Raw genomic sequence first — 18,652 nt, 5'->3', positions numbered from 1 at the left:
GAATTCCTGCAAACCCCCCTAGCATTCCCTGGCACAGAGACATTAGGAAAACCCTCAGGGGAGACGAGCTTACGCATTCCGTTAGAACCCACGCGCTGCCGACCGTTGGTGGAACCTCCCCACGCTCAGGATTCCGGAACCATTGTCAGTGCGTGGGGGAGCTCGAGAGACAATTCCACGCAGCTCTCTTCAGTCACAGGTGTTCCCTGTTCGGGGAAGTCCGAGAAATACCTTCCCTGACCTTGGGGAGACAGCCTCTGTCCCTGGGACTTCCTGCAAACACCCCTAGCATTCCCTGGCACAGAGACATTAGGAAAACCCTCAGGGGAGACGAGCTTAGGCATTCCGTTAGAACCCACGCGCTGCCGACCGTTGGTGGAACCTCCCCACGCTCAGGATTCCGGAACCATTGTCAGTGCGTGGGGGAGCTCGAGAGACAACTCCACGCAGCTCTCTTCAGTCACAGGTGTTCCCTGTTCGGGGAAGTCCGAGAAATACCTTCCCTGACCTTGGGGAGGCAGCCTCTGTCCCTGGGACTTCCTGCAAACCCCCCTAGCATTCCCTGGCACAGAGACATTAGGAAAACCCTCAGGGGAGACGAGCTTAGGCATTCCGTTAGAACCCACGCTCTGCCGACCGTTGGTGGAACCTCCCCACGCTCAGGATTCCGGAACCATTGTCAGTGCGTGGGGGAGCTCGAGAGACAACTGCACGCAGCTCTCTTCAGTCACAGGTGTTCCCTGATCGGGGAAGTCCGAGAAATAACTTCCCTGACCTTGGGGAGGCAGCCTCTGTCCCTGGGAATTCCTGCAAACCCCCCTAGCATTCCCTGGCACAGAGACATTAGGAAAACACTCAGGGGAGAAGAGTTTAGGCATTCCGTTAGAAATCACGCGATGCCGACAGTTGATGGAACCTCCCCACGCTCAGGATTCCGGAACCATTGTCAGTGCGTGGGGGAGCTCGAGAGACAACTCCACGCAGCTCTCTTCAGTCACAGGTGTTCCCTGTTCGGGGAAGTCCGAGAAATAACTTCTCTGAACTTGGGGAGGCAGCCTCTGTCCCTGGGACTTCCTGCAAACCCCCCTAGCATTCCCTGGCACAGAGACATTAGGAAAACCCTCAGGGCAGACGAGCTTAGGCATTCCGTTAGAACCCACGCGCTGCCGACCGTTGGTGGAACCTCTCCACGCTCAGGATTCCGGAACAATTGTCATTGCGTGGGGGAGCTCGAGAGACAACTCCACGCAGCTCTCTTCAGTCACAGGTGTTCCCTGTTCGGGGAAGTCCGAGAAATAACTTCCTTGAACTTGGGGAGGCAGCCTCTGTCCCTGGGACTTCCTGCAAACCCCCCTAGCATTCCCTGGCACAGAGACATTAGGAAAACCCTCAGGGGAGACGAGCTTAGGCATTCCGTTAGAACTCACGCGCTGCCGACCGTTGGTGGAACCTCCCCACGCTCAGGATTCCGGAACCATTGACAGTGCGTGGGGGAGCTCGAGAGACAACTCCACGCAGCTCTCTTCAGTCACAGGTGTTCCCTGTTCGGGGAAGTCCGAGAAATACCTTCCCTGAACTTGGGGAGTCAGCCTCTGTCCCTGGGACGTCCTGCAAACCCCCCTAGCATTCCCTGGCACAGAGACATTAGGAAAACCCTCAGGGGAGACGAGCTTAGGCATTCCGTTAGAACCCACGCGCTGCCGACCGTTGCTGGAACCTCCCCACGCTCAGGATTCCGGAACCATTGTCAGTGCGTGGGGGAGCTCGAGAGACAACTCCACGCAGCTCTCTTCAGTCACAGGTGTTCCCTGTTCGGGGAAGTCCGAGAAATACCTTCCCTGACCTTGGGGAGGCAGCCTCTGTCCCTGGGACTTCCTGCAAACCCCCCTAGCATTCCCTGGCTCAGAGACATTAGGAAAACCCTCAGGGGAGACGAGCTTAGGCATTACGTTAGAACTCACGCGCTGCCGACCGTTGGTGGAACCTCACCACGCTCAGGATTCCGGAACCATTGACAGTGCGTGGGGGAGCTCGAGAGACAACTCCACGCAGCTCTCTTCAGTCACAGGTGTTCCCTGTTCGGGGAAGTCCGAGAAATACCTTCCCTGAACTTGGGGAGTCAGCCTCTGTCCCTGGGACGTCCTGCAAACCCCCCTAGCATTCCCTGGCACAGAGACATTAGGAAAACCCTCAGGGGAGACGAGCTTAGGCATTCCGTTAGAACCCACGCGCTGCCGACCGTTGCTGGAACCTCCCCACGCTCAGGATTCCGGAACCATTGTCAGTGCGTGGGGGAGCTCGAGAGACAACTCCACGCAGCTCTCTTCAGTCACAGGTGTTCCCTGTTCGGGGAAGTCCGAGAAATACCTTCCCTGACCTTGGGGAGGCAGCCTCTGTCCCTGGGACTTCCTGCAAACCCCCCTAGCATTCCCTGGAACAGAGACATTAGGAAAACCCTCAGGGGAGACGAGCTTAGGCATTCCGTTAGAACTCACGCGCTGCCGACCGTTGGTGGAACCTCCCCACGCTCAGGATGCCGGAACCATTGTCAGTGCGTGGGGGAGCTCGAGAGACAACTGCACGCAGCTCTCTTCAGTCACAGGTGTTCCCTGTTCGGGAAAGTCCGAGAAATAACTTCTCTTAACTTGGGGAGGCAGCCTCTGTCCCTGGGAATTCCTGCAAATACCCCTAGCATTCCCTGGCACAGAGACATTAGGAAAACCCTCAGGGGAGATGAGCTTAGGCATTCCGTTAGAACCCACGCGCTGCCGACCGTTGGTGGTACCTCCCCACGCTCAGGATTCCGGAAACATTGTCAGTGCGTGGGGGAGCTCGAGAGACAACTCCACGCAGCTCTCTTCAGTCACAGGTGTTCCCTGTTCGGGGAAGTCCGAGAAATACCTTCCCTGAACTTGGGGAGGCAGCCTCTGTCCCTGGGAATTCCTGCAAACTCCCATAGCATTCCCTGGCACAGAGACATTAGGAAAACCCTCAGGGGAGACGAGCTTAGGCATTCCGTTAGAACCCACGCGCTGCCGACCGTTGGTGGAACCTCCCCACGCTCAGGATTCCGGAACCATTGTCAGTGCGTGGGGGAGCTCGAGAGACAACTGCACGCAGCTCTCTTCAGTCACAGGTGTTCCCTGTTCGGGGAAGTCCGAGAAATAACTTCTCTTAACTTGGGGAGGCAGCCTCTGTCCCTGGGAATTCCTGCAAATACCCCTAGCATTCCCTGGCACAGAGACATTAGGAAAACCCTCAGGGGAGACGAGCTTAGGCATTCCGTTAGAACCCACGCGCTGCCTACCGTTGGTGGAACCTCCCCACGCTCAGGATTCCGGAACCATTGTCAGTGCATGGGGGAGTTCGAGAGACAACTCCACGCAGCTCTCTTCAGTCACAGGTGTTCCCTGTTCGGGGAAGTCCGAAAAATACCTTCCCTGACCTTCGGGATGCAGCCTCTGTCCCTGGGACTTCCTGCAAACCCCCCTAGCATTCCCTGGGACAGTGACATTAGGAAAATCCTCAGGGGAGACGAGCTTAGGCATTCCGTTAGAACCCACGCGCTGCCGACCGTTGGTGGAACCTCCCCACGCTCAGGATTCCGGAACCATTGTCAGTGCGTGGGGGAGCTCGAGAGACAACTGCACGCAGCTCTCTTCAGTCACAGGTGTTCCCTGTTCGGGGAAGTCCGAGAAATAACTTCTCTTAACTTGTGGAGGCAGCCTCTGTCCCTGGGAATTCCTGCAAACACCCCTAGCATTCCCTGGCACAGAGACATTAGGAAAACCCTCAGGGGAGACGAGCTAAGGCATTCCGTTAGAACCCACGCGCTGCCGACCGTTGGTGGAACCTCCCCACGCTCAGGATTCCGGAACCATTGTCAGTGCATGGGGGAGCTCGAGAGACAACTCCACGCAGCTCTCTTCAGTCACAGGTGTTCCCTGTTCGGGGAAGTCCGAAAAATAACTTCCCTAAACTTGGGGAGGCAGCCTCTGTCCCTGGGACTTCCTGCAAACCCCCCTAGCATTCCGTGGCACAGAGACATTAGGAAAATCCTCAGGGGAGACGAGCATAGGCATTCCGTTTGAACCCACGCGCTGCCGACCGTTGGTGGAACCTCCCCACTCTCAGGATTCCGGAACCATTGTCAGTGCGTGGGGGAGCTCGAGAGACAACTCCACGCAGCTCTCTTCAGTCACAGGTGTTCCCTGTTCGGGGAAGTCCGAGAAATACCTTCCCTGACCTTGGGGAGGCAGCCTCTGTCCCTGGGACTTCCTGCAAACACCCCTAGCATTCCCTGGCACAGAGATATTAGGAAAACCCTCAGGGGAGACGAGCTTAGGCATTCCGTTAGAACCCCCGCGCTGCCGACCGTTGGTGGAACCTCCCCACGCTCAGGATTCCGGAACCATTGTCAGTGCGTGGGGGAGCTCGAGAGACAACTCCACGCAGCTCTTTTCAGTCACACGTGTTCCCTGATCGGGGAAGTCCGAGAAATAACTTCTCTGACCTTGGGGAGGCAGCCTCTGTCCCTGGGACTTCCTGCAAACCCCCCTAGCATTCCCTGGCACAGAGACATTAGGAAAACCCTCAGGGGAGACGAGCTTAGGCATTCCGTTAGAACCCACGCGCTGCCGACCGTTGGTGGAACCTCCCCACGCTCAGGATTCCGGAACCATTGTCAGTGCGTGGGGGAGCTCGAGAGACAACTCCACGCAGCTCTCTTAAGTCAAAGGTGTTCCCTGTTCGGGGAAGTCCGAGAAATACCTTCCCTGAACTTGGGGAGGCAGCCTCTGTCCCTGGGAATTCCTGCAAACTCCCCTAGCATTCCCTGGCACAGAGACATTAGGAAAACCCTCAGGGGAGACGAGCTTAGGCATTCCGTTAGAACCCACGCGCTGCCGACCGTTGGTGGAACCTCCCCACGCTCAGGATTCCGGAACCATTGTCAGTGCGTGGGGGAGCTCGAGAGACAACTGCACGCAGCTCTCTTCAGTCACAGGTGTTCCCTGTTCGGGGAAGTCCGAGAAATAACTTCTCTTAACTTGGGGAGGCAGCCTCTGTCCCTGGGAATTCCTGCAAATACCCCTAGCATTCCCTGGCACAGAGACATTAGGAAAACCCTCAGGGGAGACGAGCTTAGGCATTCCGTTAGAACCCACGCGCTGCCTACCGTTGGTGGAACCTCCCCACGCTCAGGATTCCGGAACCATTGTCAGTGCATGGGGGAGTTCGAGAGACAACTCCACGCAGCTCTCTTCAGTCACAGGTGTTCCCTGTTCGGGGAAGTCCGAAAAATACCTTCCCTGACCTTCGGGATGCAGCCTCTGTCCCTGGGACTTCCTGCAAACCCCCCTAGCATTCCCTGGCACAGTGACATTAGGAAAATCCTCAGGGGAGACGAGCTTAGGCATTCCGTTAGAACCCACGCGCTGCCGACCGTTGGTGGAACCTCCCCACGCTCAGGATTCCGGAACCATTGTCAGTGCGTGGGGGAGCTCGAGAGACAACTGCACGCAGCTCTCTTCAGTCACAGGTGTTCCCTGTTCGGGGAAGTCCGAGAAATAACTTCTCTTAACTTGTGGAGGCAGCCTCTGTCCCTGGGAATTCCTGCAAACACCCCTAGCATTCCCTGGCACAGAGACATTAGGAAAACCCTCAGGGGAGACGAGCTAAGGCATTCCGTTAGAACCCACGCGCTGCCGACCGTTGGTGGAACCTCCCCACGCTCAGGATTCCGGAACCATTGTCAGTGCATGGGGGAGCTCGAGAGACAACTCCACGCAGCTCTCTTCAGTCACAGGTGTTCCCTGTTCGGGGAAGTCCGAAAAATAACTTCCCTAAACTTGGGGAGGCAGCCTCTGTCCCTGGGACTTCCTGCAAACCCCCCTAGCATTCCGTGGCACAGAGACATTAGGAAAATCCTCAGGGGAGACGAGCATAGGCATTCCGTTTGAACCCACGCGCTGCCGACCGTTGGTGGAACCTCCCCACTCTCAGGATTCCGGAACCATTGTCAGTGCGTGGGGGAGCTCGAGAGACAACTCCACGCAGCTCTCTTCAGTCACAGGTGTTCCCTGTTCGGGGAAGTCCGAGAAATACCTTCCCTGACCTTGGGGAGGCAGCCTCTGTCCCTGGGACTTCCTGCAAACACCCCTAGCATTCCCTGGCACAGAGATATTAGGAAAACCCTCAGGGGAGACGAGCTTAGGCATTCCGTTAGAACCCCCGCGCTGCCGACCGTTGGTGGAACCTCCCCACGCTCAGGATTCCGGAACCATTGTCAGTGCGTGGGGGAGCTCGAGAGACAACTCCACGCAGCTCTTTTCAGTCACACGTGTTCCCTGATCGGGGAAGTCCGAGAAATAACTTCTCTGACCTTGGGGAGGCAGCCTCTGTCCCTGGGACTTCCTGCAAACCCCCCTAGCATTCCCTGGCACAGAGACATTAGGAAAACCCTCAGGGGAGACGAGCTTAGGCATTCCGTTAGAACCCACGCGCTGCCGACCGTTGGTGGAACCTCCCCACGCTCAGGATTCCGGAACCATTGTCAGTGCGTGGGGGAGCTCGAGAGACAACTCCACGCAGCTCTCTTAAGTCAAAGGTGTTCCCTGTTCGGGGAAGTCCGAGAAATACCTTCCCTGACCTTGGGGAGGCAGCCTCTGTCCCTGGGAATTCCTGCAAACCCCCCTAGCATTCCCTGGCACAGAGACATTAGGAAAACCCTCAGGGGAGACTAGCTTAGGCATTCCGTTAGAACCCACGCGCTGCCGATCGTTGCTGGAAACTCCCCACGCTCAGGATTCCGGAACCATTGTCAGTGCGTGGGGGAGCTCGAGAGACAACTCCACGCAGCTCTCTTCAGTCACAGGTGTTCCCTGATCGGGGAAGTCCGAGAAATACCTTCCCTGACCTTGGGGAGGCAGCCTCTGTCCCTGGGACTTCCTGCAAACACCCCTAGCATTCCCTGGCACAGAGACATTAGGAAATCCCACAGGGGAGACGAGCTTAGGCATTCCGTTAGAACCCACGCGCTGCCGACAGTTGCTGGAACCTCCCCACGCTCAGGATTCCGGAACCATTGTCAGTGCGTGGGGGAGCTCGAGAGACATCTCCACGCAGCTCTCTTCAGTCACAGGTGTTCCCTGTTCGGGGAAGTCCGAGAAATACCTTCCCTGACCTTGGGGAGGCAGCCTCTGTCCCTGGGACTTCCTGCAAACCCCCCTAGCATTCCCTGGCACAGAGACATTAGGAAAACCCTCAGGGGAGATGAGCTTAGGCATTCCGTTAGAACCCACGCGCTGCCGACCGTTGGTGGAACCTCCCCACGCTCAGGATTCCGGAACCATTGTCAGTGTGTGGGGGAGCTCGAGAGACAACTCCACGCAGCTCTCTTCAGTCACAGGTGTTCCCTGTTCGGTGAAGTCCGAGAAATACCTTCCCTGAACTTGGGGAGGCAGCCTCTGTCCCTGGGAATTCCTGCAAACCCCCCTAGCATTCCCTGGCACAGAGACATTAGGAAAACCCTCAGGGGAGACGAGCTTACGCATTCCGTTAGAACCCATGCGCTGCCGACCGTTGGTGGAACCTCCCCACGCTCAGGATTCCGGAACCATTGTCAGTGCGTGGGGGAGCTCGAGAGACAACTCCACGCAGCTCTTTTCAGTCACAGGTGTTCCCTGTTCGGGGAAGTCCGAGAAATAACTTCTCTGAACTTGGGGAGGCAGCCTCTGTCCCTGGGACTTCCTGCAAACCCCCCTAGCATTCCCTGGCACAGAGACATTAGGAAAACCCTCAGGGCAGACGAGCTTAGGCATTCCGTTAGAACCCACGCGCTGCCGACCGTTGCTGGAACCTCCCCACGCTCAGGATTCCGGAAACATTGTCAGTGCGTGGGGAAGCTCGAGAGACAACTCCACGCAGCTCTCTTCAGTCACAGGTGTTCCGTGTTCAGGGAAGTCCGAGAAATACTTTCTCTGACCTTGGGAAGGCTGCCTCTATCCCGGGGACTTCCTGCAAACCCCCCTAGCATTCCCTGGCACAGAGATATTAGGAAAACCCACAGGGGAGACGAGCTTAGGCATTCCGTTAGAACCCACGCGCTGCCGACCGTTGGTGGAACCTCTCCACGCTCAGGATTCCGGAACCATTGTCATTGCGTGGGGGAGCTCGAGAGACAACTCCACGCAGCTCTCTTCAGTCACAGGTGTTCCCTGTTCGGGGAAGTCCGAGAAATACCTTCCTTGAACTTGGGGAGGCAGCCTCTGTCCCTGGGACTTCCTGCAAACCCCCCTAGCATTCCCTGGCACAGAGACATTAGGAAAACCCTCAGGGGAGACGAGCTTAGGCATTCCGTTAGAACTCACGCGCTGCCGACCGTTGGTGGAACCTCCCCACGCTCAGGATTCCGGAACCATTGACAGTGCGTGGGGGAGCTCGAGAGACAACTCCACGCAGCTCTCTTCAGTCACAGGTGTTCCCTGTTCGGGGAAGTCCGAGAAATACCTTCCCTGAACTTGGGGAGTCAGCCTCTGTCCCTGGGACTTCCTGCAAACCCCCCTAGCATTCCCTGGCACAGAGACATTAGGAAAACCCTCAGGGGAGACGAGCTTAGGCATTCCGTTAGAACCCACGCGCTGCCGACCGTTGGTGGAACCTCCCCACGCTCAGGATTCCGGAACCATTGTCAGTGCGTGGGGGAGCTCGAGAGACAACTCCACGCAGCTCTCTTCTGTCACAGGTGTTCCCTGTTCGGGGAAGTCCGAGAAATACCTTCCCTGACCTTGGGGAGGCAGCCTCTGTCCCTGGGACTTCCTGCAAACCCCCCTAGCATTCCCTGGAACAGAGACATTAGGAAAACCCTCAGGGGAGACGAGCTTAGGCATTCCGTTAGAACCCACGCGCTGCCGACCGTTGGTGGAACCTCCCCACGCTCAGGATTCCGGAACCATTGTCAGTGCGTGGGGGAGCTCGAGAGACAACTGCACGCAGCTCTCTTCAGTCACAGGTGTTCCCTGTTCGGGGAAGTCCGAGAAATAACTTCTCTTAACTTGGGGAGGCAGCCTCTGTCCCTGGGAATTCCTGCAAATACCCCTAGCATTCCCTGGCACAGAGACATTAGGAAAACCCTCAGGGGAGACGAGCTTAGGCATTCCGTTAGAACCCACGCGCTGCCGACCGTTGGTGGAACCTCCCCACGCTCAGGATTCCGGAACCATTGTCAGTGCATGGGGGAGTTCGAGAGACAACTCCACGCAGCTCTCTTCAGTCACAGGTGTTCCCTGTTCGGGGAAGTCCGAAAAATACCTTCCCTGACCTTCGGGATGCAGCCTCTGTCCCTGGGACTTCCTGCAAACCCCCCTAGCATTCCCTGGCACAGTGACATTAGGAAAATCCTCAGGGGAGACGAGCTTAGGCATTCCGTTAGAACCCACGCGCTGCCGACCGTTGGTGGAACCTCCCCACGCTCAGGATTCCGGAACCATTGTCAGTGCGTGGGGGAGCTCGAGAGACAACTGCACGCAGCTCTCTTCAGTCACAGGTGTTCCCTGTTCGGGGAAGTCCGAGAAATAACTTCTCTTAACTTGTGGAGGCAGCCTCTGTCCCTGGGAATTCCTGCAAACACCCCTAGCATTCCCTGGCACAGAGACATTAGGAAAACCCTCAGGGGAGACGAGCTAAGGCATTCCGTTAGAACCCACGCGCTGCCGACCGTTGGTGGAACCTCCCCACGCTCAGGATTCCGGAACCATTGTCAGTGCATGGGGGAGCTCGAGAGACAACTCCACGCAGCTCTCTTCAGTCACAGGTGTTCCCTGTTCGGGGAAGTCCGAAAAATAACTTCCCTGAACTTGGGGAGGCAGCCTCTGTCCCTGGGATTTCCTGCAAACCCCCCTAGCATTCCGTGGCACAGAGACATTAGGAAAATCCTCAGGGGAGACGAGCATAGGCATTCCGTTTGAACCCACGCGCTGCCGACCGTTGGTGGAACCTCCCCACTCTCAGGATTCCGGAACCATTGTCAGTGCGTTGGGGAGCTCGAGAGACAACTCCACGCAGCTCTCTTCAGTCACAGGTGTTCCCTGTTCGGGGAAGTCCGAGAAATACCTTCCCTGACCTTGGGGAGGCAGCCTCTGTCCCTGGGACTTCCTGCAAACACCCCTAGCATTCCCTGGCACAGAGATATTAGGAAAACCCTCAGGGGAGACGAGCTTAGGCATTCCGTTAGAACCCACGCGCTGCCGACCGTTGGTGGAACCTCCCCACGCTCAGGATTCCGGAACCATTGTCAGTGCGTGGGGGAGCTCGAGAGACAACTCCACGCAGCTCTCTTCAGTCACAGGTGTTACCTGTTCGGGGAAGTCCGAGAAATAACTTCTATTAACTTGGGGAGGCAGCCTCTGTCCCTGGGAATTCCTGCAAACCCCCCTAGCATTCCCTGGCAAAGAGACATTAGGAAAACCCTCAGGGGAGACGAGCTTAGGCATTCCGTTAGAACCCACGCGCTGCCGACCGTTGGTGGAACCTCCCCACGTTCAGGATTCTGGAACCATTGTCAGTGCATGGGGGAGCTCGAGAGACAACTCCACGCAGCTCTCTTCAGTCACAGGTGTTCCCTGTTCGGGGAAGTCCGAAAAATACCTTCCCTGACCTTGGGGAGGCAGCCTCTGTCCCTGGGAATTCCTGCAAACCCCCCTAGCATTCCCTGGCACAGAGACATCAGGAAAATCCTCAGGGGAGACGAGCTTAGGCATTCCGTTAGAACCCACGCGCTGCCGAACGTTGGTGGAACCTCCCCACGCTCAGGATTCCGGAACCATTGTCATTGCGTGGGGGAGCTCGGGAGACAACTCCACGCAGCTCTCTTCAGTCACAGGTGTTCCCTGTTCGGGGAAGTCCGAGAAATACCTTCCCTGACCTTGGGGAGGCAGCCTCTGTCCCTGGGACTTCCTGCAAACACCCCTAGCATTCCCTGGCACAGAGACATTAGGAAAACCCTCAGGGGAGACGAGCTTAGTCATTCCGTTAGAACCCACGCACTGCCGACCGTTGCTGGAACCTCCCCACGCTCAGGATTCCGGAACCATTGTCAGTGCGTGGGGGAGCTCGAGAGACAACTCCACGCAGCTCTTTTCAGTCACAGGTGTTCCCTGTTCGGGGAAGTCCGAGAAATACCTTCCCTGACCTTGGGGAGGCAGCCTCTGTCCCTGGGAATTCCTGCAAACCCCCCTAGCATTCCCTGGCATAGAGACTTTAGGAAAACCCTCAGGGGATACCAGCTTAGGCATTCCGTTAGAACCCACGCGCTGCCGACCGTTGGTGGAACCTCCCCACACTCAGGATTCCGGAACCATTGTCAGTGCGTGCGGGAGCTCGAGAGATAACTCCACGCAGCTCTCTTCTGTCACAGGTGTTCCCTGTTCGGGGAAGTCCGAGAAATACCTTCCCTGACCTTGGGGAGGCAGCCTCTGTCCCTGGGACTTCCTGCAAACCGCCCTAGCATTCCCTGGCACAGAGAAATTAGGAAAACCCTCAGGGGAGACGAGCTTAGGCATTCCGTTAGAACCCACGCGCTGCCGACCGTTGGTGGAACCTCCCCAAGCTCAAGATTCCGGAACCATTGTCAGTGCGTGGGGGAGCTCGAGAGACAACTCCACGCAGCTCTCTTCAGTCACAGGTGTTCCCTGTTCGGGGAAGTCCGAGAAATACCTTCCCTGACCTTGGGAAGGCAGCCTCTGTCCCTGGGACTTCCTGCAAACCCCCCTAGCATTCCCTGGCACAGAGATATTAGGAAAATCCTCAGGGGAGAAGAGCTTAGGCATTCCGTTAGAACCCACGCGCTGCCGACCGTTGGTGGAAATTCCCCACGCTCACGATTCCGGAACCATTGTCAGTGCGTGGGGGAGCTCGAGAGACAACTCCACGCAGCTCTCTTCAGTCACAGGAGTTCCCTGTTCGGGGAAGTCTGAGAAATACCTTCTCTGACCTTGGGGAGGCAGCCTCTGTCCCTGGGACTTCCTGCAAACACCCCTAGCATTCCCTGGCACAGAGATATTAGGAAAACCCTCAGGGGAGACGAGCTTAGGCATTCCGTTAGAACCCACGCGCTGCCGACCGTTGGCGGAACCTCCCCACGCTCAGGATTCCGGAACAATTGTCAGTGCGTGGGGGAGCTCGAGAGACAACTCCACACAGCTCTCTTCAGTCACAGGTGTTCCCTGTTCGGGGAAGTCCGAGAAATACCTTCACTGACCTTGGGGAGGCAGCCTCTGTCCCTGGGACTTCCTGCAAACCCCCCAAGCATTCCCTGGCACAGAGATATTAGGAAAATCCTCACGGGAGACGAGCATAGGCATTCCGTTAGAACCCACGCGCTGCCGACCGTTGGTGGAACCTCCCCACGCTCAGGATTCCGGAACCATTGTCAGTGCGTGGGGGAGCTCGAGAGACAACTCCACGCTGCTCTCTTCTGTCACAGGTGTTCCCTGTTCGGGGAAGTCCGAGAAATACCTTCCCTGAACTTGGGGAATCAGCCTCTGTCCCTGGGACTTCCTGCAAACCCTCCAAGCATTCCCTAGAACAGAGACATTAGGAAAACCCTCAGGGGAGACGAGCTTAGGCATTCCGTTTGAATCCACGCGCTGCCGACCGTTGGTGGAACCTCACCACGCTCAGGATTCCGGAACCATTGTCAGTGCGTGGGGGAGCTCGAGAGACAACTCCACGCAGCTCTCTTCAGTCACAGGTGTTCCCTGTTCGGGGAAGTCCGAGAAATAACTTCTATTAACTTGGGGAGGCAGCCTCTGTCCCTGGGAATTCCTGCAAACCCCCCTAGCATTCCCTGGCACAGAGACATTAGGAAAACCCTCAGGGGAGACGAGCTTAGGCATTCCGTTAGAACCCACGCGCTGCCGACCGTTGGTGGAACCTCCCCACGTTCAGGATTCCGGAACCATTGTCAGTGCATGGGGGAGCTCGAGAGACAACTCCACGCAGCTCTCTTCAGTCACAGGTGTTCCCTGTTCGGGGAAGTCCGAAAAATAACTTCCCTGACCTTGGGGAGGCAGCCTCTGTCCCTGGGAATTCCTGCAAACCCCCCTAGCATTCCCTGGCACAGAGACATCAGGAAAATCCTCAGGGGAGTCGAGCTTAGGCATTCCGTTAGAACCCACGCGCTGCCGAACGTTGGTGGAACCTCCCCACGCTCAGGATTCCGGAACCATTGTCACTGCGTGGGGGAGCTCGGGAGACAACTCCACGCAGCTCTCTTCAGTCACAGGTGTTCCCTGTTCGGGGAAGTCCGAGAAATACCTTCCCTGACCTTGGGGAGGCAGCCTCTGTCCCTGGGATTTCCTGCAAACACCCCTAGCATTCCCTGGCACAGAGACATTAGGAAAACACTCAGGGGAGACGAGCTTAGTCATTCCGTTAGAACCCACGCACTGCCGACCGTTGCTGGAACCTCCCCACGCTCAGGATTCCGGAACCATTGTCAGTGCGGGGGGGAGCTCGAGAGACAACTCCACGCAGCTCTTTTCAGTCACAGGTGTTCCCTGTTCGGGGAAGTCCGAGAAATACCTTCCCTGACCTTGGGGAGGCAGCCTCTGTCCCTGGGAATTCCTGCAAACCACCCTAGCATTCCCTGGCATAGAGACTTTAGGAAAACCCTCAGGGGATACCAGCTTAGGCATTCCGTTAGAACCCACGCGCTGCCGACCGTTGGTGGAACCTCCCCACGCTCAGGATTCCGGAACCATTGTCAGTGCGTGCGGGAGCTCGAGAGACAACTCCACGCAGCTCTCTTCTGTCACAGGTGTTCCCTGTTCGGGGAAGTCCGAGAAATACCTTCCCTGACCTTGGGGAGGCAGCCTCTGTCCCTGGGACTTCCTGCAAACCGCCCTAGCATTCCCTGGCACAGAGAAATTAGGAAAACCCTCAGGGGAGACGAGCTTAGGCATTCCGTTAGAACCCACGCGCTGCCGACCGTTGGTGGAACCTCCCCAAGCTCAAGATTCCGGAACCATTGTCAGTGCGTGGGGGAGCTCGAGAGACAACTCCACGCAGCTCTCTTCAGTCACAGGTGTTCCCTGTTCGGGGAAGTCCGAGAAATACCTTCCCTGACCTTGGGAAGGCAGCCTCTGTCCCTGGGACTTCCTGCAAACCCCCCTAGCATTCCCTGGCACAGAGATATTAGGAAAATCCTCAGGGGAGAAGAGCTTAGGCATTCCGTTAGAACCCACGCGCTGCCGACCGTTGGTGGAAATTCCCCACGCTCACGATTCCGGAACCATTGTCAGTGCGTGGGGGAGCTCGAGAGACAACTCCACGCAGCTCTCTTCAGTCACAGGAGTTCCCTGTTCGGGGAAGTCTGAGAAATACCTTCTCTGACCTTGGGGAGGCAGCCTCTGTCCCTGGGACTTCCTGCAAACACCCCTAGCATTCCCTGGCACAGAGATATTAGGAAAACCCTCAGGGGAGACGAGCTTAGGCATTCCGTTAGAACCCACGCGCTGCCGACCGTTGGCGGAACCTCCCCACGCTCAGGATTCCGGAACAATTGTCAGTGCGTGGGGGAGCTCGAGAGACAACTCCACACAGCTCTCTTCAGTCACAGGTGTTCCCTGTTCGGGGAAGTCCGAGAAATACCTTCACTGACCTTGGGGAGGCAGCCTCTGTCCCTGGGACTTCCTGCAAACCCCCAAGCATTCCCTGGCACAGAGATATTAGGAAAATCCTCACGGGAGACGAGCATAAGCATTCCGTTAGAACCCACGCGCTGCCGACCGTTGGTGGAACCTCCCCACGCTCAGGATTCCGGAACCATTGTCAGTGCGTGGGGGAGCTCGAGAGACAACTCCACGCTGCTCTCTTCTGTCACAGGTGTTCCCTGTTCGGGGAAGTCCGAGAAATACCTTCCCTGAACTTGGGGAATCAGCCTCTGTCCCTGGGACTTCCTGCAAACCCTCCAAGCATTCCCTAGAACAGAGACATTAGGAAAACCCTCAGGGGAGACGAGCTTAGGCATTCCGTTTGAATCCACGCGCTGCCGACCGTTGGTGGAACCTCCCCACGCTCAGGATTCCGGAACCATTGTCAGTGCGTGGGGGAGCTCGAGAGACAACTCCACGCAGCTCTCTTCAGTCACAGGTGTTCCCTGTTCGGGGAAGTCCGAGAAATAACTTCTATTAACTTGGGGAGGCAGCCTCTGTCCCTGGGAATTCCTGCAAACCCCCCTAGCATTCCCTGGCACAGAGACATTAGGAAAACCCTCAGGGGAGACGAGCTTAGGCATTCCGTTAGAACCCACGCGCTGCCGACCGTTGGTGGAACCTCCCCACGTTCAGGATTCCGGAACCATTGTCAGTGCATGGGGGAGCTCGAGAGACAACTCCGCGCAGCTCTCTTCAGTCACAGGTGTTCCCTGTTCGGGGAAGTCCGAAAAATAACTTCCCTGACCTTGGGGAGGCAGCCTCTGTCCCTGGGAATTCCTGCAAACCCCCCTAGCATTCCCTGGCACAGAGACATCAGGAAAATCCTCAGGGGAGTCGAGCTTAGGCATTCCGTTAGAACCCACGCGCTGCCGAACGTTGGTGGAACCTCCCCACGCTCAGGATTCCGGAACCATTGTCACTGCGTGGGGGAGCTCGGGAGACAACTCCACGCAGCTCTCTTCAGTCACAGGTGTTCCCTGTTCGGGGAAGTCCGAGAAATACCTTCCCTGACCTTGGGGAGGCAGCCTCTGTCCCTGGGATTTCCTGCAAACACCCCTAGCATTCCCTGGCACAGAGACATTAGGAAAACCCTCAGGGGAGACGAGCTTAGTCATTCCGTTAGAACCCACGCACTGCCGACCGTTGCTGGAACCTCCCCACGCTCAGGATTCCGGAACCATTGTCAGTGCGGGGGGGAGCTCGAGAGACAACTCCACGCAGCTCTTTTCAGTCACAGGTGTTCCCTGTTCGGGGAAGTCCGAGAAATACCTTCCCTGACCTTGGGGAGGCAGCCTCTGTCCCTGGGAATTCCTGCAAACCCCCCTAGCATTCCCTGGCATAGAGACTTTAGGAAAACCCTCAGGGGATACCAGCTTAGGCATTCCGTTAGAACCCACGCGATGCCGACCGTTGGTGGAACCTCCCCACGCTCAGGATTCCGGAACCATTGTCAGTGCGTGCGGGAGCTCGAGAGACAACTCCACGCAGCTCTCTTCTGTCACAGGTGTTCCCTGTTCGGGGAAGTCCGAGAAATACCTTCCCTGACCTTGGGGAGGCAGCCTCTGTCCCTGGGACTTCCTGCAAACCGCCCTAGCATTCCCTGGCACAGAGAAATTAGGAAAACCCTCAGGGGAGACGAGCTTAGGCATTCCGTTAGAACCCACGCGCTGCCGACCGTTGGTGGAACCTCCCCAAGCTCAAGATTCCGGAACCATTGTCAGTGCGTGGGGGAGCTCGAGAGACAACTCCACGCAGCTCTCTTCAGTCACAGGTGTTCCCTGTTCGGGGAAGTCCGAGAAATACCTTCCCTGACCTTGGGAAGGCAGCCTCTGTCCCTGGGACTTCCTGCAAACCCCCCTAGCATTCCCTGGCACAGAGATATTAGGAAAATCCTCAGGGGAGAAGAGCTTAGGCATTCCGTTAGAACCCACGCGCTGCCGACCGTTGGTGGAAATTCCCCACGCTCAGGATTCCGGAACCATTGTCAGTGCGTGGGGGAGCTCGAGAGACAACTCCACGCAGCTCTCTTCAGTCACAGGAGTTCCCTGTTCGGGGAAGTCTGAGAAATACCTTCTCTGACCTTGGGGAGGCAGCCTCTGTCCCTGGGACTTCCTGCAAACACCCCTAGCATTCCCTGGCACAGAGATATTAGGAAAACCCTCAGGGGAGACGAGCTTAGGCATTCCGTTAGAACCCACGCGCTGCCGACCGTTGGCGGAACCTCCCCACGCTCAGGATTCCGGAACAATTGTCAGTGCGTGGGGGAGCTCGAGAGACAACTCCACACAGCTCTCTTCAGTCACAGGTGTTCCCTGTTCGGGGAAGTCCGAGAAATACCTTCACTGACCTTGGGGAGGCAGCCTCTGTCCCTGGGACTTCCTGCAAACCCCCCAAGCATTCCCTGGCACAGAGATATTAGGAAAATCCTCAGGGGAGACGAGCATAGGCATTCCGTTAGAACCCACGCGCTGCCGACCGTTGGTGGAACCTCCCCACGCTCAGGATTCCGGAACCATTGTCAGTGCGTGGGGGAGCTCGAGAGACAACTCCACGCTGCTCTCTTCAGTCACAGGTGTTCCCTGTTCGGGGAAGTCCGAGAAATACCTTCCCTGAACTTGGGGAATCAGCCTCTGTCCCTGGGACTTCCTGCAAACCCTCCAAGCATTCCCTGGAACAGAGACATTAGGAAAACCCTCAGGGGAGACGAGCTTAGGCATTCCGTTAGAACCCACGCGCTGCCGACCGTTGGTGGAACCTCCCCACGCTCAGGATTCCGGAACCATTGTCAGTGCGTGGGGGAGCTCCAGAGACATCTCCACGCAGCTCTCTTCAGTCACAGGTGTTCCCTGTTCGGGGAAGTCCGAGAAATAACTTCCCTGACCTTGGGGAGGCAGCCTCTGTCCCTGGGACTTCCTGCAAACACCCCTAGCATTCCCTGGCACAGAGACATTAGGAAAACCCTCAGGGGAGACGAGCTTAGGAATTCGGTTAGAACCCACGCGCTGCCGACCGTTGGTGGAACCTCCCCACGCTCAGGATTCCGGAACCATTGTCAGTGCGTGGGGGAGCTCGAGAGACAACTCCACGCAGCTCTCTTCAGTCACAGGTGTTCCCTGTTCGGGGAAGTCCGAGAAATACCTTCCCTGAACTTGGGGAGGCAGCCTCTGTCCCTGGGAATTCCTGCAAACCCCCCTAGCATTCCCTGGCACAGAGACATTAGGAAAACCCTCAGGGGAGACGAGCTTAGGCATTCCGTTAGAACCCACGCGCTGCCGACCGTTGGTGGAACCTCCCCACGCTCAGGATTCCGGAACCATTGTCAGTGCGTGGGGGAGCTCGAGAGACAACTCCACGCAGCTCTCTTCAGTCACAGGTGTTCCCTGTTCGGGGAAGTCCGAGAAATACCTTCCCTGACCTTGGGGAGGCAGCCTCTGTCCCTGGGACTTCCTGCAAACCCCCCTAGCATTCCCTGGCACAGAGACATTAGGAAAACCCTCAGGGGAGACGAGCTTAGGCATTCCGTTAGAACCCACGCGCTGCCGACCGTTGGTGGAACCTCCCGACGCTCAGGATTCCGGAACCATTGTCAGTGCGTGGGGGAGCTCGAGAGACAACTGCACGCAGCTCTCTTCAGTCACAGGTGTTCCCTGTTCGGGGAAGTCCGAGAAATACCTTCCCTGACCTTGGGGAGGCAGCCTCTGTCCCTGGGACTTCCTGTAAACCCCCCTAGCATTCCCTGGCACAGAGACATTAGGAAAACCCTCAGGGGAGACGAGCTTAGGCATTCCGTTAGAACCCACGCGCTGCCGACCGTTGGTGGAACCTCCCCACCCTCAGGATTCCGGAACCATTGTCAGTGCGTGGGGGAGCTCGAGAGACAACTCCACGCAGCTCTTTTCAGTCACAGGTGTTCCCTGTTCGGGGAAGTCCGAGAAATA

Source organism: Vicugna pacos, unplaced genomic scaffold (genome assembly GCF_048564905.1).
Source record: "Vicugna pacos unplaced genomic scaffold, VicPac4 SAC-SAT, whole genome shotgun sequence".
Classification (NCBI taxonomy): domain Eukaryota; kingdom Metazoa; phylum Chordata; class Mammalia; order Artiodactyla; family Camelidae; genus Vicugna; species Vicugna pacos.
Note: the sequence above shows the minus strand (reverse complement) of the source record.